This window comes from Amblyomma mixtum, chromosome 3 (assembly GCF_055824585.1).
Source record: "Amblyomma mixtum isolate Tamu chromosome 3, ASM5582458v1, whole genome shotgun sequence".
NCBI lineage: Eukaryota > Metazoa > Arthropoda > Arachnida > Ixodida > Ixodidae > Amblyomma > Amblyomma mixtum.
The window spans coordinates 380,032,032-380,055,660 of NC_143014.1; the positions used below are offsets into that span (position 1 = coordinate 380,032,032).

Below are 23,629 nucleotides of genomic sequence, written 5' to 3' on the forward strand. Positions count from 1 at the left end.
TGAAAATGGAGTAAAGGTTTAGAAGACCTAGGGTGGTAGCCCCAGCAAAGATGCTTATTGCCAAAATGAAGAGATAAGTCAAGAAATTGAAGAGAGTTTTCATTAGGCAATTCGAAAGTGAAACTCAAACCTTGACCACATATCTTAAAAACCTTTAAAACGTCAACGACAGAGTGATTGAAACGATCAGAGGGAAGAAGAACCAAATAGTCATCAACATACCGAAAAATGTTCAATGATAGGCCGTCTAGATTCCTCTCAATTGTTTTGTCGATATGGCTAAGGAAAATGTTTGATAGAACCGGAGCTACCCGTGAACCAATACAGATCCCTGATTTTTGCAGAAAAAACGACCCTTTCCAACCCACAAATGTGGACTTCAGGTAGAATCATACCAATTCCAAAAAGGAATCCACGGGCATGCCACTATGATTGATGAACCGCGCCTCATCATTGCAGTCGCAGATGCACGTCCGAACACTTTGCAAAAGAGCATCGTGGGGTATATCATAGTAAAGATTCTCCACATCAATGCTGAAAGCCCGGAGCCCCCTCGTGTCGGACGTCTGTTGGTGCTGGACGATCTTTTCCGAATTAGATACTAGGAACGGGTCATCAATTTCTAAGGCCGAAAGGCTCCTAAGCAAGAAGCCTGAGATGGCATGTTGCCATGAGCCCGCTTCAGACACGATCGCCCTGAATGGAAAGTCAGGCTTATGTGTTTTGACTGAGAAAAAAATGTCCAAATGCGACACTTTTGCGCCCTTCACAGCTTTCGCTAGGCGATCCATCGACATCTCTTCAAGCAGAGATATCGCCCTCTGCTTGACCTGGGCTGCTTTTTTAGTGACCTGGTGAAAATTCTTTTCCATTGCAACGTTGGCTTTTTCCAGATACATATCATTGGGCATGACGACAAAGAAGCCCTCCTTATCCGAAACCAGCCCCCTTAATGCATCTGCGACTGCAATGATGAGGCGCGGTTCATCAATCATAGTGGCATGCCCGTGGATTACTTTTTGGAATTGGTATCATTCTACCTGAAGTCCACATTTGGGGGTTGGAAAGGGTCGTTTTTCCAGCAAAAATCAGGGATCTGTATTGGTTCACGGGTAGCTCCGGTTCTATCAAACATTTTCCTTAGCCATATCGACAAAACAATTGAGGAATCTAGACGGCCTATCATTGAACATTTTTCGGTATGTTGATGACTATTTGGTTCTTCTTCCCTCTGGTCGTTTCAATCACTCTGTCGTTGACGTTTTAAAGGTTTTTAAGACATGTGGTCAAGGTTTGAGTTTCACTTTCGAATTGCCTAATGAAAACTCTCTTCAATTTCTTGACTTATCTCTTCATTTTGGCAATAAGCATCTTTGCTGGGGCTACCACCCTAGGTCTTCTAAACCTTTACTCCATTTTCACTCCGGGCATTCTAAAGTTGTAAAAAATTCAATTGTCTCCTCATGCCTACGCTCTGCTTTACTTAAGTCTTGCCATGATAAAATAGCCACAAGTTTTCATGAGCAAGTTAATAGATTGACTAAGTCCGGTTATCCACTTTCGTTGATTAGCACTAGTTGTGAAAAACCCCTGTTGTGGCTCAAGAGCAAGGATGCCAAGAGGGCTATGTTATTCGACGCGAAAAAGAAACCAGTCTTTTTGCCCTATGTACATCGTTTTTCACATGGGTTACGAAATGTTGCCAATCGCTACGAGGTGGGCACAGTAATCTCAGCTCCCGTGAAGTTATCTGGATTGTGTGCGGTGGTCAGAGCGAAAGCAGAGGGATTAAAAAGTGATCATCGTTGCCATGTTAATCACAAATCTAGGTTTGTGCCATGTAGAAAAGAGGTGATTTACAAGGTTCCTCTTTCGTGTGAAAAATATTATGTAGGGCAGACCGGGCGCTGTCTAAATGTCCGGCTGTTCGAACACAGAAATTCTTTAACGCCAACAGCTCTTGAAATTTTACCGAAGCATTGCAGAGAATGTAAATGTCGCCCCCTTTTCGATAAGACTGTAGTACTTGACAAAGCATATTATCAACGTACGAGGGAGATTATTGAAGCGTTCCATATCGCGAAAGGGGGGGAAAAGTGTATTAGTGACGCATCCATCGCCTTAACAAAAAGTGAGATTGTGTACCTCCAATCGGTTGTTAAGTAACAGTGCACGTGTTTTATGTTGCTATGCTATGTACCTGCTTCCATCGCCGGCCTTTTATCTCCTCGTCTTGTTCTTTTTTTTGAGTTGTTATTTTGTTTTTCCTTCTTTCTTCTCCGCTTCCATATCTATGGTATATATTCTGATATCCTTCCTAATAAAAAATTCAGTCGTGAGAAAGCGCTCGTGTCCTGTCTTCACCTTGCCTGTGTCTTGTTTTTCGCGCTACGTATTTCGAAGATGCAATTGCTCCGACTAGCCCAGTTTAGCTTACTTGTGCAGTTCTTTGTAACCCCAGCAGTGGCGCCGAAGACGCACACATACGCAGAAAAATTCTGTTTCAGTCACTCAGGCAACGCATAGATTTGGGCACATTTTGTAAACAAATGACTATTGCGCACTAAACGAAGAAACTAAAAGCAATCACTCAGTTCCTACGGGATTCCGCCGCAAAATCAAGGCTTTGAAGCACGGCGGTCGCATTTCAATGGAGACGAACTGCAAACAAAAACACACGTGTGCTGTGACACGTCAGCGGATGTTAAAAGTCCAGGTTGCCGAAGTTAACCTGCAGCCATTCATCCTTGCGCTTCTCACTGCCCGCATGCGATTTCAGGGGAGCTAAACCTCCCAACACTATAGATACCGCACCGAACGGGAAAAAGGGTTGCTTTATTCCGCACAAAAATACTAGAATTCAAATCAGTTTAACTAAACAGCCTGAACTATAGCTACCTAATATTGAGGACACTACCCCCTCGGCATGCAATATCCGGACAAAACACTTCAAGCAACCAATATATGCTACTTCAGTAACAAACACAGTTTCTTAGTACAGGAAAGCACTTAACGGCAAGAAATGTAAGAGAATTCACAATGTAGCCCCTAACCAATTACTTCTCAAACAGACCACTATCCGCTTAGTAACTGGAGGTAGTATAAGTCAGCAAAAGAAATTTACTACCTCAGGAAGCTAGTTAAGTACACTACAATCACAAACAAGAAGCTAGTCATATCTATCAAGAAAATGGGCAGAAACTGTTTTTGCATATGTTGCTAGGTTGTTTCTGTGTTGTGCTAGCATGGTTGGTTAAATTTGTGTACAGAGAAATAATAAAAAAGCTACAAGTTTATTTTGTTTGATTCCCGACAACTGTTAGAGCTGCCAATATGTGCTGGTAATAAATCACACAAATAGGCATAGATATATTGAGACATTACATAAGCAAATTAAGCGAGCTCATGGCATCAAACAACCCTGGAGACCAACCGCAAAGGACTATAATTCAACAAAAGAACAACTCAGAAAGGGTCACAAAAGCGTGACACATGCAACGAGGGTGATTACGTACATATTTCTCTGCTTTATATGCTTCGAAAGTCTGACTCAGTTACGGGCTAAGCTATTAACCGTTGAGCTAAGATAACAGCCTTTCTTATGAAGTTGTAGAATTATTTCTTTTTGCGCTTTCAGTGCACTTTCTGTCCAACTTTTCATCGTAAGACTAAAGTGAAACGACTGCTAGTATGATTATCAAAGAATTAGTGCATTCGTTTACGAATAACTTAGTCAACATCTTTCGAAAATATAGATGGTTTAGCATGCCAACTGGCACCATCTTCGCTACCTGCGTGCGGCGAGAATACAGTGCGCCAGAAGACGAGGAAGTTGCTGTCTCGCTTGGTTCTGGCTATGCCTGATTCTGCGTTGCAAGGTTCGTCACAGCTGCTTGGTTTATAAGCACCCTTAAAATGCATCCCTACAATTGGTGGAGGTGCGGCATGCTTCCCAAACCACCCTAGAATTCTGGAGCCGTATGCTGCCTCCTGCGTCCACCACGCCTGAGGAGAATACGTCGACATTGGTGGTGATCCTTTGGTGGTCCACTTTGTCAGTTGTTAATAGGACTTTTTGAAAGTGTTCGGTCGGTATGCAGTGTGCAAGCTCCATGCCGAAAACCGGAACAGCGCTGCGTCATCGCGATCAGCCCGACGAAGAGGTCTTTACTAGCTACATCGAGGACATCGTTGACATCTGCAAACGCCTCAACCCGGCCATGCCCGATGGGGATAGGATCAATGGGATCCTTAGAATCATTGCTGATGACACATTACAGATGCTCCTCCCGAAAAATCCTATCAACGTCTCTGAGCATCTACGCGGCGCTGCGCTGTCTGCGATGAATTAGTCTCCCCATTGGACCTGGATGGTCTCACTTCCGAGGACTCCCAGCTGCTCGAAGAAATCAACGCCTTTGTTCGCGAAGATGTCGCCCGCCAGCTGTCCCTCGCCCCTCACTTCAAACACACCGCCCTTCTTGCTCCTGACTAGGCTCTATATTTGGCCCCAACCATACGTGTGTCATGCAGGACCCCGTCGCTGATGTGCCACCATCCAGCCCTGTGCTCCCTCTTGTGACATGTGATGTACGCGCAAGCCGTGGCCGCGTCACCCACCAGTTTCTGAATAATATCAGCCAGCCTCTTCCTTGTGGCAGCCGGCGCCCCCGTCTGAGGCTCGGTACCATCAATCTTTCTCAAGGTTCCGCTCACACCCGGCGAAGACTTGGCGTGCTGCGAGCAACCGACCCTTTTAATATGCCCGTGAGAGCCAAATTTGTCCCGTGCCTATGCGTTCTCGCGTCGCGATGCTGGCCGCATCATGCGTGCGCAGCGCCTCGATCTGTACAGCCCATCGCGAAGGGCTGAAAGATGGTGCAACGAGGACCGAGCAGCGGCAGCACCAAGCTCTCGCTCGGCTTGCGGCTTTAGTTACCTGCAAGGCGCCGGTCAAGCTGTCAGGTGACCGATTCTTATCGCGGAGACTAGTCTAATTAGGCCACCTGGTTTATACTCATAGCGGCCGCCTATACATTGGCCAGCAGCCACATGGAACTGTAGGTGCGAGAGGTTCCTTCTGCCGTTGTATGAAGCCGAGACTTCCTAGCGCCTCCAAGAAAGCGCCCACTGACAAAATATTCTCGTGGCACACGGAAGGATCGCGCAGCGCCCCGGCAGTAGACCACGACCCCCATCAAAAGCATGGGCCTAAATTCAGCAGCAGCATGTGAACCAACGATCGGGCATTTAGGCGTTCTGCAGTTACAGAATCCTTCGTGTGCCCGGATTTCGCCTGAAGGAGACAGGCGTCGCCAGCGATACTGATGCAAGATAAGAAAACACGGACAGGGAGTAAAGAAACGAGCACTCACAGCTTCTCTTCGAGCACTGTTGTGGCGGAGGCCCGTGACAATTGCCCTCTTCTTCTTCCTATTGCCTTCTTCTTCTTCTTCACCTCTTTATAATGGCACATACCCACGTGGGGGGATTTGCCAAGGTATAGTGGTATAAATAAGGGAATTTCCATAGGATTACGACAAAATATCGGAGCCAAACGTGAATTTTGATAAATATATTCATGAAAAACTACAGAAGAATATATGCAGTGAAATAACAAAGAAAATTTTGGCGAGAATAATAATAATAATAAAAAAAACTCCAATACTTTTTAAAAAGTTAGCAAATCAACCTGCCAGTTGCAATTATGTAATCATGGACATTCCCACAAATTGAGCCCAATGCAAATCCTTTGGCTCTCGCTCCGAACGATAACAACACTGGCAGAGATAACGGGAGTCCTAACCTGGAGAGAGAGACCTCCAGGTAAATCTTTCTCTGAAGTGCGAACTTTGGACAGTAGAGAAGGAAATGATCCACAGATTCAACGTCCCCGCATGAGTAACATAGGTTTGTCGGTGACCACCCACATCTGCATATGTATAAATTTAAACTGGGAATCCTGCACCGCAGTCGCGTCATTGACACCTCACACTGCCTGCTTTTACACGAACGGACGTTTCATTTATACGCTAAGTGCTGATAATCAGTAGTATTTAGTAAGGGATCGCGTAATCTGGATGATATGTGTTGGAACCGCTAAAACCTGGAGATCGCCAGCAGACTGAAATTCGGGACGGGATGCGTTACTGGCCCGTCAAGAGCTGACCTTGCTAAATAATCTGCCACCTCGTTGGAATGAATGCCTGCATGACCAGGAACCCAGACAAAACGGACCTCCTTTAAAGTGGACGGGACAAAAAATCGCAGGAAGCGGCGCAAAAAATCTTTTTGGGAAGTTTCAAGGGAGACTAAAACTGACAAACAATCAGCCAGGATGATAACGTGAGATACATGACACGAAAATTTGTGCAGGGCCATTCCAAGAGCCAAAAATTCCGCAAAGAATATGGGGATATAATCTAGGATGCGGACTGAATAGCTACATGCAAAATCCTGTGAAAACATGCCAACTGCAGCTTTTTGGCAGCTGACGGAGGCATCAGTAGAAAGGACCACATGAAGGGGGAATTGCGCTATAAGACCAGAAAGAATGCCGTTTAAAATGTTTGTGGGCATGTGTTTCGCATGAGATGGGAAGATGTAGTCAAAATGGAATTCCACTGCTGCCGGCGTGTCGTCAACCCACTGCAAAGAACTGAGATCAGCACCAATCGAGGTTAAAAGTTCCTGCGTTAAGGTAATTTGTGGCATTTGATATCGTGGCCAATGATGGTAAAAAAATAAGGCCTGCTGAGACACAAAAATAGGAGTACTGACATTAGTCATCGGGTCCAACGACCTGAGGAAACTTCGCACCGTGAGTATTTGAAAGCGGGAAATTAAATCGGGCCTACTGGCTTCGAGATAAAGCAGGGCGTTTGAAACTGATTTTGGGAGACCAAGGCAGAGACGTAGAGCACGCCTTTCCAGTAAGATTAAGGGTTGAACATTGTAGTTTGCGCTACCCGAGAACAAAATGCAACCAAATTCAAGAATAGGTCTTACATGAGCTTTGTAAAGTAACAGTAATGTGTCGCGGCGCATCCCAAACCTTTTATTGGCGATTCGTGTCAGCCGGCCTAGAGCGCGTTCTCCTTTACGCACGTTGTTCTTGATATGAAGGCTGTAATGATCGGAGGCCCAGGCAGCGGAGAACGGCGAGCCAGTCAGGCGCCATCAGGTATGCGGCCAAAAGCGCTGCTGTTTCTCGGAGAAGACGCAAGGAAAAGCTAGCCTGGGGGCGGCTTCTGGCGACGGCGTTGGCGTGGACAAAGGCTCTAATCCCCTTCACTGGCGATGCTGAATGCGGCTCTGGTGCCGGACTGCGCTCCTGGGGACTGGCAGCGGAAACAGGCGAGCCAGTCGGGCGCCATCAGGCCACTTTGGCCGAAGGGCTGCTGCTCGGGGAAGACAAAAGAGACACTGCGTGGGGCAGCTACTGGCGACGGCGTCGGCGTACACAAAGGCGTCTAATCCCCTTCGCCGGGGAGGCTGAGTGCGGCGCTTCTCCCGGACTGCCGTGGACCGACGGACAAGACCCAGTGGCGACGACGGCGGGGCGACGGCGCCGCCAACTCAGTGCCCGAGTGCGCCCTGAGCAGCCGACAAAGCGAAGGGCGACACGGCTGATTTGTCCCTGAAGCGGTCACCGGTGTGAGCGGTCAGCGCTCGCGTCCCCATCGATCAAGATCATCACACAGCAACAACGACCTTTGGGCCTGGTCGGCCTGCGGAAAACCAACAGTTCGCGACTGAGAGACGCCAAGTTCCTCCTTGCTCGTGTGTGTGTGTGTGTCTGTGCGGTGGGCGCGGCCACGTCGGGAGGGCGGAGCCTAAGAACACGCTAGCGGCCCATTGGACGCTCAACCAGAGATCAGATTCCCTAGCCGGGTGCCTGGGGAATGTGAACTGCATTTAAGCAGCTATCTGTGGGGTGCCAGATCATCCTCCCCCATTTTCTGACTTTGGTCTCCTTGCTACTGTACATAATGTAAAATAAACCTTCAAGTTTACTTCTCCTCCCGAAGGCTTCTCTCCGTAGTCTGCCTGCTTCATCCACATGCGGTGAAGACCCTGGTCCCGATCCCCGAGCACATCAAGGCTCAAATCTAAGGTTGGATGGTAAGTAACACCTAGATATGTAACAGATTCCACTTGTGGAATCAGATTAGAGTGATGGGCTAATGAAATATACAAAGGCGTGTCTGGAGGAAATACCAGTGTGCCACATTTGTTAACATTCAGGGATAAATTAATACGGTGCAACCAAACTCCAAGAGCATCCAAATATCCCTGCAGAATCTGGTAAAGCGAATGGATATCCGTGGCCGAGGCGAAAAAAGCTATGTCATCTGCATACACAAAAAATGGCTGAAGCTTAACTTGGTTAAGCCTGGAGAATGCGAAGCATCATCGTGTCGCGTAATTTGGAGGCGCACAACCACAGCGACGGCGCGAGGTGGGCCCCCGTTTCTCCACTGTCGTGACGTCATCGCGTCACGTGGTGTGACGTCATGTATCACGTGATTTGGAGGCGCACAACCACAGCGACGGCGCGAGGTGGGCCCCCGTTTCTCTACTGTCGTGACGTCATCGTGTCACGTGGTGTGATGTCATATATCACGTGATTTGGAGGCGCATAACCACGGTGAAGGGCTGAAGTGGTAGCTAAAGTAGTATGCTTCGCATAAAAACTGTTATATCAGGACGGATGGGGATGTCACTGACCAAAATATTAAAAAGCAGCGGTGATAGTACCGAACCCTGCGGCACTCCTCTTGATTGATGGTAAGTATTAGAACATAGGGTACCCTCTGCGCAATAAAAGTATCTGTCCTTTAGAAATTCAGATATCCATGCATAAATGTAGGTTGGAGGATGTAACTGCGCATTTCTGTCAAGTAAAATAGTATGTTCTACACTATCATAGGCTTTTGCAACATCAAGAGTCACCAAAGCTGAAACTTCTCTTCTGCGTATCGAGAGCCGAATTCTACTCTCTAGATCCACATGCGCGGTCCATATAGAGCATCCGCGACGAAAGCCAATCTGTGCTGGGCTAAGGCCATTAACATCCTGAACATGTTTTGTGAGACGGCTGTGCACTACCCTCTCAATTAATTTGACTAAATTTGAAGTTAGCGCAATTGGCCGAATATTATCTAAAACGTACCCTTTACCTGCATCTTTCCTCAATAAAATAATTTTCGCTATCTTCCAAATGCTTGGAATCCATGCATTGTTCAATGAAGTATTGACAATATCTAAAAGGTTGCTTGTGAAATCCTGGGCTAAAATTTCAATCATACCAACAGTGACACCATCTTGTCCGGGAGCTGCAGGGTGCATCATTGCCAGGACTGCGAGGAGCTCTGACGCATCAACCTCGGTATAATCTGAAGAGGGTGGGATTGCGCGCAGAGGGACATTTCTTTGAGTCTGGAAACGTACCGCTAGTCCCTGAGCAATACTATCCAGGGTTTCCTGAGCCTGTTGGGGTGATAACACTGTTGAAGAAGTAAGGTGAGGGACTGAAGAACTCTTGTTACGTTCCATAAATCTATACAGGGCCTTCCGATTACGAGGATTTGAAAGATAAGTGTTCAAATTTTGGTTATAGTCCTCCTTGGCTTTTGCAATTGTTCTTTTGAAAGATGCAGAGAAAAATTTGTAATTTAACCGATTTGCTGGACTCTGGTTGCAGGATAGCCTCTTCCAGGCCGCTTTTCTGCAACGATAGGCCTTCTCACATTCTTGTGTCCACCAGGGAGACGGCCGTTTATTAGAGACTGCTGCGGGCACAGTGAATATTGCATGGTCTACTGCACTTTGCAAAAATGAAACCGCCTGCTGAGCTCTGTCATCCTGGCTAGTACTGACTATAGAGGCAAGTGAGGCGGACATCAAACTTTTATAAATATTGTGGTTGACAAATTTATGGTTTACACAACTATTTTTGTGCGGAGATAACCGCGGATAGTGAAAGTTATAGGAAAGTGGTCACTAGATGTACCCGAATCTTCTGTCAACCAATCAGTCACCTCAAGCCCACCTGCTGATAATGTTAAGTCAATGGCTGAGCGAGCACCACCTCGCATAAATTACAGCAGCGTACAGCATTTGCAGACAGCCACGACCAGAGAAGCTGGCCGCAGGAATCAGTGCGACTGCCCCATTCACTGTGGTGAGAATTAAAATCTCCCGCAATAACTACACTGCTTGCGCCAGCCACTAAGCTGTCCAAGCAGTCTGTCCTCTGTACACCTAAAGGAAAGTAGGTATTAGCAATTGTAATATCAGCACACTGCGGAAATGAAATTTTGAGAGCTAAAAGCTCACAGTCAGGGAGAAGAATTTTCTGAGACATTTTCTGATGACATATGTGTTTAGAAAGCATGATTACCAATCCGCCTCCCCTACCAGCATTTCGATCTAATCTCTAAATTCGAAAGTTTTTCATTGAAAATGATTTATAAGGTGATAACCACGTTTCTTGTAAACACACGATATCAGGGATGTGTTTCCGAATAAGTAGTTCTAGATCTGGAAGAGAAGAGAATACGGAGCGGCAATTCCATTGTAACACTTTGATACCTGCCATGATTACTCACCAGTTGAAGAGGCAGACACCGCCTCTTTGAGGATATCAACATTGGGAAGAAGTTTTGGTGGTCCTTTTCTAGCTTTCATCTGATGAGAACTAGATTTAGATGGTGACGAGGAAGCACGACGCTTCTGCGTAGGACACGACATTTCTGTAGAGATTGCCGAGATGGCAGGGTTGCAGAATTGGGCCGGCTACTAGGCCTAGCCTGGACCCATGCTAGCGGACGGAGCCGCAGCAATGAACGCTCTCAAGACCGGAAGCCAAAGACCCTTTATTGACGCCAGCGTCTCTAATTATAGAGCTGAACCAGCGCCCTCTACATCTCCCCTTCCCGACACATTGACCCCCATCACGCACACGACACAGCTCACTGTCACACACAGTCTGCGAGGTTCAGTCACACAGGTTCACAGGTTCAGTCTGCTCGGTGTCCTCACACGTCGGCCGGATCTTGTAGTGCGCCCAGGTGGTGACGAAGAGGGGAGAGCGTCCAGGACTTCTTCTCGCGAAGACTGAAGCATCTCACGATGAGGTGAGGGACCGTGCAACCCTCGAGGTGGTGTATAAACAGGGCTGCTGTCAAGTGCATTTGTCGGAGACGACAGCGTGCTTGAACCTTGAGGTTCAGTGCTTGCGCCCGAGGACTCCTCTGATGCTGCTTGAGTTTGAGTAGGCAAGGTTGAGTGCCCGTTCTCATTCCACACAAGCTCTGTCGACTGCGGAACAGAAATGTCATTGACAAAAGGCATCAAATGAATCCTGTTGCGGACTAGAACCTTAGTCGGCGTCTCCACCACATAGCAGCGCGGTCGGGCGGCTGGACTAAGTACCACCGCAGGAGTTTTTACGTCTCGGACCCAAACACGACCCCCGGCTTCTAGATCTCTCTGACGACTGGCTGCATGCCTTTTGTCGTACTGCTTCTTCTGAAGCTGGCGAGCCTGCCGATCCCTGGAGTGGAAAGTCGTAGATGACGGCCATTTGAGTCTCAACTGGCACTAAGCCAATGGCAACCTTGTTCTCAATCTTCTACCTAACAATAGCTGCGCTGGGCTGTAACCAGTGACACCCGGAGTATTACGATAGGCCAACAATCCCAGAAATGGATCTGAAGACTTGGTGAAGATGTCTTTGATGGTGCGAACCATTCGCTCAACTTCACCGTTCGACTGCGGGTAATTAGGGCTTGACGTTCTATGTTCGAAACCATACTGACCCGCAAAGGAGGAAAAGAGCTTTGAAGAGAACTAAGGTCCATTGTCGCTTCTTACTAGCTTGGGTATGCCAAATCGAGCAAAGATGCTTTTGATGGCATTTATAACGTCAACAGAAGTTGTATTCTTCAGGTGAATGACATCTGGATATCTCGAGTAATAGTCGACTACCAACAGATAATCATGACCTCTGTGCTTGAACAAATCTATACCAACCTCCTCCCATGGCATCAAAGGAGTTTTTGTAACCATAAGTGGCTCCTGACGAGGGATTCGTGTTGAAGCACATTGTCGGCACATGAGTACCTTGTCACGGATCTGTTGAGACATGCCAAACCACCAAACAGCTTCTTGCGCCCGTTGACGTGTTCTATTGATACCCTGGTGACCCTCGTGGAGAAGTTCTAATGTCACCTTTTGGAGAGAAGCAGGGATGACAAGTCTATGGTCCTTAAATAGAATATTATCTATGAGGGACAAATCACCTCTATACTCCCAATACTTTTTCATATATTGTGGAAGCCTTTCCTTACGCGGCCAACCCTGAGTACAGTATTGAGTTAAAAGGGTACATTCTCCATCCTGCTGTTGATGGCTGCGAACATCATCAGGACTGATTAGACGAGTCTCAGTGATTGCTGAAATATGCAGCTGTAAGAATTTTTCGACCATATCCACTTGTTGGGGAGGTGAAGCTACTGGAGTGCGAGACAGCGTGTCTGCAGTAGCAAGCTGCTTGCCAGGAACATAAACAACTCGGAACTGATATCGCATCAGTTTGATACGAAACCTCTGAATCCTAGGTGGCATCATGTCAAGATCTGATTTCCCTAGAAGAGTTACTAGAGGTTGATGATCCGTTTCCACAATAAATGAGATACCACGAATGAACTGGTCAAACCGGTAAATTGCCCATGTCACTGCTAGAGCCTCTTTTTCGGTCTGGCTGTACCGTTTTTCTGCCTCTGACAGAGCACGAGACGCAAATGCTACAGGACGTAGCTCACCAGTGGGCTGTTCTTGCAAAAGAACTGTGCCAATGCCAAAAGAGCTGGCATCACATGACAGAGTGGTGTTGTAGCTTGGATGATACTTAGCTACACACAGTGAAGACGTGAGCATTGACTTGACCTTGTTGAATGCTAACTTTTGCATAGGACCCCAGTACCAGTCGCTACGCTTATTTAGAAGTTCTCTAATCGGTGCTGTAGCCTGTGACAGATTTGCAAGGAAGCTACCAATGTGATTCACCATACCCAGAAACCGGCGAACACTATGAACATCTGTCGGAGTTGGTAAAGAACGGATAGCTTCAAGCTTGTCAGGACTCGGAGAAATACCATTTTCACTCACAACTACGCCTAGGAATTCTATTTGCCGCTGGCCAAAACAACATTTGCTTTTGTTAAGCTTTACACCTGCTTTGCTTAGACGATCCAGAACTTCAGATAACTTCTGGTCGTGTTCCTCTTTATCTTTCCCAAAAACAAGAATGTCATCAATCATATTAACAACATTAGATTGGCCTTCCAAGATTCTAGCCATTTCCCTTTGAAAGAATTCCGGAGCAGATGTTATTCCAAACGGTAGACGACAGTAGCAGTAACGACCAAAAGGCGTGATGAATGTAGTGAATTCCTGACAATCTTCCGAAGGACGGATTTGATGAAATCCAGCAGTGGTGTCCAGCTTTGAGAAAACTTTGGCATCACCTGGTTGTCCTAACACCCATTCAACCGTAGGTAAAACGTGCCTTTCCCTGATAACTTCCTTATTAAGTTTGGTCAGATCCACACAGAGGCGGTATCCACCTGAAACTTTTGGAACTACCACCAAGCCTGCACACCATGCCGTTGGCTTGTCAATACGCCTAATAACTCCCTGTCTTTCAAGCGAGTCAAGTTCATCTTTAACCACGTTATGGAGGGGCAGGGGAATCCTACGTGGGACGCTCAGAGCAAAAGGTACAGCGTTCGGTTTTAGTCGGATAGTGTACTCCGCACCAAAAGTCCCTAAGCCTTCAAAAATTTCCTGCGTCGGCAACTGACCAGGAGAATGAGAAGGAGGAGCCTGACTTACTTGCGAACGTGCCAGCGAATCAACGAAATGAACAACTCCAAGAGCTGTGATGGCTGGATAACCCAGAAGTGGCGTCGACTGCGATGGCAGGACGTAGACTCTCTGCTGCGAAGTGCGACCTTTCCATTCGAGGGTGGCTAAATATTGACCAGCAACCCTCAACTGCCGGTTGTCTGGCCCGGTGAGGCGACCCTCCGGCGCGTCCAGCCGCGACGGAATGCCTGGAAAAGTGGCGGGAACCACAGTCACTTCTGCACCAGAGTCCACTTTAAATTCAAGAGGAAGTCCGTTGACCTTGACACACACGAACTTGAAGTTCTCCGTCTTCTCCTTCTTGATAGGATGCACAGAAATGGAGTGCGAGTCTCTTGCGGATGAGCGTTGCTTGGAGACGCAGACGCTCTCAAAATTACCCTTCTTTTTGCAGAACCTGCATGCAGCGTTCCGCGCAGGGCAGGTATCACGTGCGTGAGCTTCGCGTCCGCAGAAGTTGCAGGGTTTTTCCGAAACGTTTCGACGAGCGTCTCTCGGAATGGATTTGCGACGCGCGGTGGCGTCCACATGCACAGGCAAAGTACCGTTGTGCGCTCGTTCCTGGCTTTCCTTCTGCGCGTCCTCATACAAGCGTGCATGTAAAAGCGCCTTCTCGAGAGTCAAATCCGGCGTTCGGCAAAGCTGTTCCGAAAGCTTAGTATCGAACAGGCCAACAACGAAGCGGTCACGAACCAGCCTGTCTTCCACGCTGGAAGAGCCGTAGTTGCATTTCTTTACCATCGAACGCAGGGTGGAATAGAACGCGTCCACGCTCTCGGATGGTTGTTGTACACGCTTATGGAAGCGAAAGCTTTCATGAACTTCGTTCACAGGATGTATGAAGTGAGCCGTGAAGCGTTGTTTAACTTCGGTATACGACGCGCTTGCCAGCTCGGTGAGCCCAAGAGAAGAGAGGATGCGGCGCGCTTGAACACCCATGCAATAAAGAAGTGTGCGAATCCTTACTTCGTCCGTTGCTGAAGACGCACCCGTGGCGACAGCAAAATCTTCAAATTGCTCCACCCACGATGACCAGGAGGCCGGGTCATCGAAGCCGAACGCTGGTGGCGGCGCTAGGCCAGACAAACCCGCGAATCGAGGTTGCGTCTCAGTCGAAGACGACGCGTCCATGGCGCTGCAGATGGTCTTGGTCTTGAGATGGTCTTGAGATTTCAAAAAAAAAGAAAAATCAGAATCGAAATACTTCTGACACCATGTAGAGATTGCCGAGATGGCAGGGTTGCAGAATTGGGCCGGCTACTAGGCCTAGCCTGGACCCATGCTAGCGGACGGAGCCGCAGCAATGAACGCTCTCAAGACCGGAAGCCAAAGACCCTTTATTGACGCCAGCGTCTCTATTTATAGAGCTGAACCAGCGCCCTCTACAATTTCGACATCTGTTGTGCAGATATCGGTGCAACATGCATTGCTAGGAAGAGAGATGTTAGGTGAGACCTGGGAAGCATCAGGAGGTGATGCTGAGCTGCTAGCAGTAGCGGCACAAGCTGAAACAGACGCAGGCTTCGCTGCCAGAACGGATGGAGATGGTGACACAGATTGAACTGCAATAAACTGAGCCAACGCCTCAGAAAATGTGTCTAGCATACGCTCAACAACATTGTTAAGGGCTTTTTCTACAGTGGAGACAATGGAGGCAGTCAAGTTGGACTCAATATCCCCAACAGTAGCGCGCACATGACTAGCGTATGAATCCTTCTTCGTGTTAAGAAGAGCGTAAGCATCGGTTCTTGAGCACCGCTTCTCTTTGATAATGTCTAACAAGTTGCGCTCCTCACTGCGTTTTGCGCAGTCGGCATCATCTGCTGGGTGGTTATTGCTGCAGAGGCAACAATGAGGCTGCTCTGAGGTGCAGTTCTCCGCAGCATGACCTTCGCCACACAAACGGCAGCGGGTCTCTGACTTGCATGCTTTGCCGCTATGCCCGAACCGCCAACAGTTGGTGCATTGAAGTGGGCGCGGTTGCAGAGTGTCAACACGGTATACAATAGGCCAGATTTTTAGTTCAGTAGGGCAGGAAGAGCCAGCAAAAGTTGTTATTACCGATTCAGTAGCAACACGCGAGCCGTTTACTTCTCTACTGCACCGATATACCGAAAGGACTCCAACACCTGCATCCTGAAATTCTTCTAGAATTTCTTGCGGGGAAGATGCTGGGTCCACACCGCGGCTACAAATATGGCGCTGCTTCCGATCTTCAGTAAGCGGTTTCCCGTCCCGGCTTGATAAGGGGCAAGATCGAGGGTCACCTTGAACCGTAGGTGGATGTTCCGAACCGGGGAGCCCAGTTAACGGAATTCAATGCATGGGTGTACATATCGTCTTCGGCGACATCGAGAATGGAGACCATATGGTTGTTCTGCCTCCATCCGTCACACACAAATCGGTAGAAGTTGTCACATGGGTCTCTAGACAAGTTGAGAGAATATTCTATGCCAGCCTTGTACCTCTGGCACGCAGTACTGCCGCAGCCAGGGAAAAGGAGCAGATCCGCGGGGTCGGTGTGCAGCCTTGGGGCCGTGGAGCGGAAAAAGTCTCCGTGCTAGACGTGAATCCACTGCGTGACCATCAGACAGATGAGTGGAGTGACGACGAAGAGAAGTGTTGCTGCTAGCACGGCCACCTTAATCCACAGGCTCAGACGGCAATTTGGCTGGCGGGCAAACAGCCGTGGCCCTGCCCGCCACGGCTGTTTGCCCGCCAGCCAAATTGCCGTCTGAGCCTGTGGATTAAGGTGGCCGTGCTAGCAGCAACACTTCTCTTCGTCGTCACTCCACTCATCTGTCTGATGGTCACGCAGTGGATTCACGTCTAGCACGGAGACTTTTTCCGCTGGCAGGCAAACAGCCGTGGCCCTGCCCGCCACGGCTGTTTGCGACGAGCGCCGTGGCCCTGCACTCGAGAAAAACAAAAAGCGTAAATTTTTACTGACCCATTTTCTTATGACCATTCGTCCCATCCATTTGTCCATCCCTTCCGGTACTTCCCAGGGGAGATCAGGGGAGTCTCCCCGGGCCCGCTCCCCCGGCTGTGGGTTGCTATAGTAGCTTTCCCTTACTGATTTCTTTCCACCATCGGGTGGCAAAATTACAATTGCCTACGGGCCAATTCGTCTTTTTTTATTGTCTTTATACCCGCGATACAATGGTGCTGCGGGAGAGGCTTATTTTCTTATTCATTTATTATGCCTCTATCTACTATGTCTTCTCAGAGCACACCAGACATAGTAGTGGTGCGGGCGAGACACTATCTAATTTAAGAAAACGCCTCAAATTATGCTCTGCCCTGTCTCATCAGAGCTTGGAACTAATCGAATATCTTCTTAATTGATTCGTCGAATGAATCAACTAGCTAGCTCATGTTCAAGATTATTTAAAAGAGCCGAATAAATTCGGAATTTTTCGAAAGCTGATTTATTGGGGGTTATCGTCCAAAAGCGACTCAGGCTGAAGGTAAAATAAGCATGAAGGTAAAATAAGGCTAGCCATAGTGTTCTCCGTCGACTGTTTCAAGGGAAGGGCCCACTCCTACCCCTCTCAGCGCTCCTCCGCCATCTTTCTGCGCGGGAGGCAGGGTTATCGCCACATAGCCCATTTGATTCGCGGTTTCACAACGCTCATACATGGCCTCCAAGATTGGATGACGCAGCAGGGCTGAGACAGGTTTAGCAAACCCGGCTTAGACGTCCGATCTAGGAGGTCATGGCTCAAACGTTGCTCTAGCTCCTCTCATCTACTGAGTTCTGGCTTGTCATCAGTAGCAAAAGATGATTTTCCTATATGTATAACATAACGATCAGTTATTATACTGGCTTTGAGCATGTCTACCCCTCAGTGGAGATCAGTTTTGCTTCTTGGGCAGCCATGGCTACTCCACAAGTTATAGAGCCGTACCGCATATCCCGTTATCACTTCTGTGTTTTTTGCATGATTAATTCGTTTTCTACGATTATTCACACTAGAAACGAATATTTGCAATAATGATCGAATCGTATTCGATTAGGTTCTATTGCAATTCCATTCACATTCTGTTCAGTTTTTAGCAATACTATTCTTATCCCATTTGGTTTTTAAAAGTACCATTTGAACCCCCTCCCCCCTTATAATAAGTAGAACGTGTTGTCGGGCTAGTTGGTTCAATACTTCAGACATGGCAGTTGCGCGAAACACACACACACAAGACAGGTTACGGGACGAGCGCAATAGGATACAACTTAAAAAAAAAACAGCAGCTGTTGACAGTGGGCCATGGACCGAGGCGTCCTGTATTTCAACAGGAAATGAAATCAGATTTTTAATGTTGGACTTTATTAAAGAAGCCAGGGATCAGAATTCCAGAGCTAGGTAATTTTTTTGTGATTAGCTTCTAATCTAGGTAACAAGAAAAACTTTAACAACGGAATACTTTTCTTTGTCGTGAAGGAATACTGTGCGCTGGTCCTGAATGTGGGCGGAGCTTCACTGCAGACTTAAGTTGTATCCGACTATAGTTACCTTATTTAGTCGGTTTGTGCAAAATTTCAAATAGAATAATAAGGCGAAGGGGCAAATGGGAAGGGATGATCCTATTTTCACAAGGCATTTCTTAAACATTCTTCACCAGAAAATGGCGCATAGTGCGATTTTGCCATTTAAAGAATTTCCCGCTTTGGAAAAGGAGAAGGAAAGCGGTCACACCTCCCAGCCCCCTCCTCTTAATTCCACCCCGAGCGTTTTGCTAAAGGTGGACTCAATGGGAGTCAAAAGGCTATACGTTTTTGGTATCCACTTTCCGGGTTCTAAAAAAAGCTGGTGAAATTTGAAAAGCAGTCCAGGAACAAGCATTCTCCGTCCTGGACAGTAAAGCGCTCATTCAACAAAACCTGAAATCTTATGTATACAGCGCAAGATTTCCGCACTCCGAGGCATTCCGATGGCGTCCATATAGTCGGAAACTTCGTTTCGAGCATAAACCCTACACGACTGCACTGTGCCGATGATATGGTTACTTCGCCTCCCGCCTTTTCGTCGATATAGTTCCTTATCAAACAAAGGCTTAAAACGGCATCCGTAGCCGAGCGTCGCCGAGTATGCTTTCCTCGTTCGGAAATCTCTAACTCGCACCGTCTTGTAATCCCTACGTGGGCGAAGTGACCCGTCACTTATTCGCGGTCAACCGTTCAAAGCACGCCGGAGGAGCTAGGAATAAAAACTCTTAGGCGATCCTGGGTGGATGGTTTGAATGCGCTAGCAGCGGAACGTTCGTTATATTCGTGGTTAACACACTAAAGTTCGTTATATCCGAGGTAAGCACATTAAGGTTCTTTATATCCGACCTTAACACCCGAAAGGTCGCTATATCCGAGTGGCATACTGTTGTCACCTGCCCACCTGGTTGTGGGAACCTGCTTTCCCCAGGCTACTCAGAGACGGCGGTCGCCATTTCCGCTTGCACAGACTCGTCTAGTGATCACGCATTAACAGCCTTGAGTGCCCTGGCACGTGAGAAGAAATGCTGCACCACCGAATACACCCACTGGCAAGACCACGTCTTCTTTATTCTCGGCCCCTCCCGGTGAATATTAAGGCGAAAGCATTTAATGCCTCATCGTTGTCGAGACAAGGCTATCAGCAGAAGCTTGTCAGCAGAGCTGTCACGCTTCTGACGGGTGTCCACCGAGATATGTGAGACAGTTACTGCGTAATTTGCTTTCCTCCAATACAATTTTCGTTTTCTTTATTACGGCCCCTCTTTCTTCTTCACACTCCCGCTTCCTCACTGCACGGTGCGGTTCAGGTGTCAACCGAGATGACAGAGAATTACTGTGCCATTTCCTTTCCTCAAAAAGCGTTGCGTTCAAACGGCAAGACATCGCGCCGAACGGGTGGTGGCGTTCGGTGGACTCCCTGGCAGCACTACAACATGCTTTCGCGTTCCACTCCTAAAGACGAAGCTTATGCGTCATTAATTAGCAGTTAATTTATATTTAGTCATTATAAGTAATTAGCCATTGATTATTAATGTGCAATAACTTAGTATTTAGTCATTAATTATGTGTGACGTCATCCAGTGGTGACGTCGCCAGTGCCACAGAGGAAGTCAAAGTGGTGCGGAAAACGCTTTCGCCTCTACGAACTTTAGACAGTCAAAGTGCCCGCTGATTTTTTTTTTATCTTTGGCCAGCGAGAGCGCGGGAATTTTCGTTTAAGTCATACAATGCCGTCAACGACGCCTATTACTACGGATAAAGCACCTCACACAGCTGACCTTTAACAAGCTAAAGCAGACGACTTTGTAAACACTGTCGGCCCAGCGCGATTTTCTCTTTGTAGAGAAGGACGGCTGACCGAACAGGCGCACCGGGGCGCCGATTCGTCAACTGCGGGCTCTACAGCCATGAGGTCCCAAACAGTATAATCATTATAACGATGCAAACTCATAAGTGCTTCAAGAGCTGCCGTATAATGGATAACACACACAATTAAGGGAGACAGTCAAATAGTGTCGCAGGGGGAAATTCTGAGCCTAAAACAAAACTGTATGCGACAATTCAAAAGGAGGGACTAGAGGTAGATCGAACCTCAAAGCTTCTTTAACAGTGTAAGGGGTGTTTGAGCATTTCACCTAACGTAATGCACAGCCCGGGTCGATTTTAACTAAAAAAAAACAGCGATAAGGTTGCTATCACACATCACCGTCCAAATGGTGGCCAAAATACGTTGTTGATCCACAACAACTTTACTCGCACTACTGCACGACATCGATGCGAACGTTGCCTTCTGTGAGTGCTGGTAACCATTAGGCTGGAACGACTGCCACCCGCGTGGTGCTGCCACCTCTTCCTACGGCGGCCGCATTTTGCCAAACAGGCATACGAATACACCACTGGTAGCACTACAGATGTGCTACATTTCGGCATGACTCATCACGACGCTTATTGCGAATACTATAAGAAATAAAAACTCAGATCAGTAGGTGGAATAGATCCAGTAGCACCGCGAGCGCTGTAGATGCACACCGTTTGTCAAAAGAAGAGCCCGGAAGGGGTTTGCTTCTATGCCGTCTTGAGGGGTTCTTTTAGCAACCCCGGACTTTTAGAGAAATGAGTAGACGAGTTTCCCGCAACTTCAAAAGATTTAGAACGCTGGCGATGCATAACAAGCCACACAGCATGGCTCAAAACGAAACTCCTTGGGCTCCAGACTTTTGAGAAAGGGCATACGTATACTGTGCGCGAAGCCTTTGCTGAAATGATTTCATTTTTTTCGGCATATAGCATGAAAGCAATTCTATATCGTGTATTCGGTCGACGACGTGAACACATGAGCAGCAAGATGCCATTACCTAATTAGGCCCGATAGGGTGCCGTATTGAAGCGAATGTTGACTGAGGATCTTTAAAAAACGAAAAGATCTTAGACCACCATGTGCTTAAGCGCGCGCACGCGCGCGCACGCACGCACACACACACACACACACACACACGCACACGCACACGCACACGCACACGCACTTACACACACACACACGCACAACCGCACGTACGCACGCACGTACGCACGCACGCACACACACACGCGCGCACACAACACACGCGCGCACACGCACACACGAACACGCACAGGGTCTGCCCTGAAAGTAATGAGACAAGTCGCGGCGTGACGCGCGCATGCACTGGATTGGGAAAGCGCTTTTGGGGGAAGAAGGGGGAGCCTTCAGGTTCACTGCGATGAGCTTCGTTGGCTGCGAGCAGGCGGAGTGGACGTCTTCGAGCGTGTACCCATGTTTCGTCGCTGCGTCGAGGAAACCATGGAGCGAACCTTGGAACAGCGCTACGCTGTGAAACTTTGCAATAAACTGAGTAAGACGCCTACCGCGCCATTCGACGTGATCAAGACAGCATATGGGAGCGATGCGATGTCCAGGTGGCCTGTTGTAATGACACAAATCATTTACAAACGGCCGTGAAGACATTCACGACGGGCAACGGTCCGGGCGCCCGTCGATGACGGTTAAGAACGGTAATATTGACTGTGTAGTCCTGAACGCCTTCACGACCCTTTGTAAATGCTTCGTGCCATTGGAACCCTTGAGATATGGACATTGCATCATTCCCACATGCTGTCAAATGCCTCGGTAGGTGATTTACTCAGTTTGCGCAGTTATAACTTTCGCTCCATGGTTTCCTCAACGCAGCGACGAAACAGGGGTACACGTTCGAACACGTCCAATCGCTTGACCTGCTCGAAGCCAACCGAGGTCTTTGCATTGTGAAGCTGAAGGTTCCCCCTCGTTCCCCGAAAAGCGATGTCCCGATCTAGCGCATGCACGCGCCACGCCGCGACTTGTGTCCTTACTTTCAGGACAGACCCTTGACTTAACGGAATCTCGTTCATGAAAACGCTGACAGCACTACGTAGAATGCTCGCTGTGTATGACTTTCCTGTTATGATTTTCTTTCAGAAAGTACGGCCCCACTACTCGATTTGAGTAAACCTTTAACAAAAGAGCAATGGTTCGTGAAAGCTGCACCCTGCCATAAGCGACACAACAAAGTTGCTCGCCGTCGTGGTAGGCCTGGTAAGAGCCGGAGCTACAAGACAGGGTCCAGCGATTGTAGACGTGAGTTCGAAAACTGCCCGATATTCCATGATGCAAGCGGGATCTCCCGCGTCAGTGTGCCAAGCCTGCTCGCTGCGTCTGCTCTCGAAATGGGGATCGACACACATTCACCGTAGTGGTGGGCAGCTCGCGCGGCTTCGTCCGCGCGGTGATTGCCTGCCCGGCCGCTATATCCTGGTATCCGCTATATCCTGCAACGGTGAGCGAACGAGAGCATAATAAACGGAGAGAGAGAAAAGAAAAAGAAAGATATCGAAAATACTCGCCACACTGCCCTGAGATAGGATGGAAGCATTTGTCCCTTCCTCCTTCTTTTTAACTGCTTCATTCCTGCTCTCGAGGCGCAGTTTTCTGGTCTGGCGTGCATATTCCTGCAATGCTAGAAGCCCTATCCGTCGCACATTACCCTCATCATCACTAGAAGTATTTGGGCTCAACAAAATGGCTGATCATTTTTCATTTCATTGATTCTTAAAAATCGTTAGGTTAAAGTCACATTTAGCAAAGGAGGTAAATTCAGAGCCATATTCTGGAAAGCGAATCGTCCCGCTGGACCGAGGACAGCCGAGCACTCTAGAAGGCATGTCAAGGAAAAGGGATGAACCGTAGAGGAAGGAAAGAACCAAGGAGAGGCGATTACGTCACTTATTTTGAAGCCGGCTGCCCCCTGCGCCATCATACTTGGCCGCCATCTTAGCGCGTTTGCGCATGCGAAGCAGATAATGCAGCAAACAACGCCGCTGCACCCAGCGTTACTAATTGCTGCGCCGGCGACCAAGTACTGCCAATAATCCTTGCGGAAGCACGTGACTTCCGGCGCGCTTTCTGGCGTGCAGCTGAATGGCGAGGGCATCCCCCGAGTTATCCTCCCTCCGTGGGATGAACAAAGAGGACCAGGCATCAGGTCACCCAGCATCACAGGCCAATCGGCCCAATACTACAAACGGATGGTGTCACAGTGGTCCTTTGTGGGACCGACCTTTGCCAGCACGTTTCTTACATTGGGTCGACTACCTGCGATGCTTGCGTAGGAGTTAAGAGTGCCTGGAATTCTCAGATATGCCAGTCTTTGCCTA

General features: G+C 48.1%; 1 long non-coding RNA gene across 1 annotated transcript; it reads right to left on the reverse strand.

The window, feature by feature from the left end:
* Positions 1–11,200: 11,200 nt before the first annotated feature.
* Positions 11,201–15,093, reverse strand: LOC149356971 (uncharacterized). The gene is made up of 2 exons (XR_016291712.1): positions 14,902–15,093; positions 11,201–14,123 (listed from the first exon to the last, which is right to left on the reverse strand). It is a non-coding gene; the product is annotated as an uncharacterized LOC149356971 (long non-coding RNA).
* Positions 15,094–23,629: the final 8,536 nt, after the last annotated feature.